We start from the raw sequence: 1244 nt of genomic DNA on the forward strand, positions 1-1244 counted from the left end.
GGCACGTGCCCAGGTGTCCTAACCTCCAGTGGGCCCCCATTGATTTTGTTAGTCACTCTCACTGAGATATCATATTAACATGGCATAAGTCATGGCAAATTGTGTAGAATTTCAGCAAATTTGCTTTAAAACTGCAGATTGGCAAAACGAGTAGAGTTGCATGAAATTAGTTATAAAATTGCAACATTTTCTCCCCAAAAGGCTAGTGCCGGTCCTGCATACACACACACACACTTATCTTAGTACGTTCCAAAGTGAGAAAATCAACAATACAATAATCCAGTGTGGTGCCCTCTTTGAGATGGGGTCAGGAGTTTGTCTCCTTCTCCATTGTATGGCCCTGGAGCCCAAAGACAAGGCCGGCTTTCCAGGCACTAACCCCAGACAATAGGCCCAGGAGTGACGAGTGCTGACAAACAGCACGAGGGCCTCCAAGTTTATATTGGTGATCAAGGGAAGAGAGGGAAGAGAGGGAGGGGGCATGAATGGAGATGAGGTCAGTGAACTTCACACCTCATAGCTGGACTTTGATACTGACCATCAAAAGCTCTTCAGAAGTCACTGGAAAATGTAATTGCCTGACCACGTCCTCATGTACCCTCTCCCTTCAGTAGAGTTGCCCAAATGTCTTGACACAAATCTACTGTCTTATAAAATGTCTCAATGTTCAGTCTTCAATGTCTTCAATAAGATGCAATTTAACATGAAAGATGACATCCCTGTTCCCAAATATCACTTGTGCTTTCTACCCCCTTCTATTTTGTGGTGCGTTTTACAAACAAGCAATACATATTTAAAATACATCAAAAGCAACCATTCTACCCTCAGCCAGGGAAAGCCACAACTTGGGAATTAACTGTCTCCAAAATCAGGGATAAGACGATCGCTTGGAAAGACAAGCTAAAAATACAACATGTCTTCCACTTTGCTGTCTGCTTGCTCTGGAAGGTTGTGTTTTTCCTCTCCTGATTTATTTTTACAGGAGATGTTTACCCAGGAACTTTGAGTGAGCTGTAATTTGGGCCGTCCAGAGTGCCTTTGGGGAGAGAGAGGAGGCTGTGGCCACTGACCGCTAGGCTCCTGCTGATAGCACGTGCTGTGCAGTGGGTACCTCAGTGTCCAGGACTCCAGCTCCAGAGAGGCCTGAGCTCAGTCACGTCCCCAGGGCACAGCCCTAGGAAGCAAGTGTTGTGGGCCCAGCAGGCCATGCCATGTGGCACAGATGGCTCCCTCATGGGTGAGAG

The 1244-nt window shown here is 46.5% G+C and overlaps 1 pseudogene across 1 annotated transcript in view; it reads left to right on the forward strand.

Moving 5' to 3' along the window:
- The first annotated feature begins 485 nt into the window (after window positions 1–485).
- LOC311111338 (A disintegrin and metalloproteinase with thrombospondin motifs 18-like) overlaps window positions 486–1244 on the forward strand; it is a 36749-nt pseudogene continuing 35990 nt past the window's right edge. Inside the window, exon 1 of the transcript in view lies at window positions 486–496. The product of the transcript in view is annotated as an A disintegrin and metalloproteinase with thrombospondin motifs 18-like (transcript). The remainder of the gene's footprint in view (window positions 497–1244) is intronic.

Source organism: Coregonus lavaretus (assembly GCF_964263955.1).
Source record: "Coregonus lavaretus genome assembly, chromosome: 37".
Classification (NCBI taxonomy): domain Eukaryota; kingdom Metazoa; phylum Chordata; class Actinopteri; order Salmoniformes; family Salmonidae; genus Coregonus; species Coregonus lavaretus.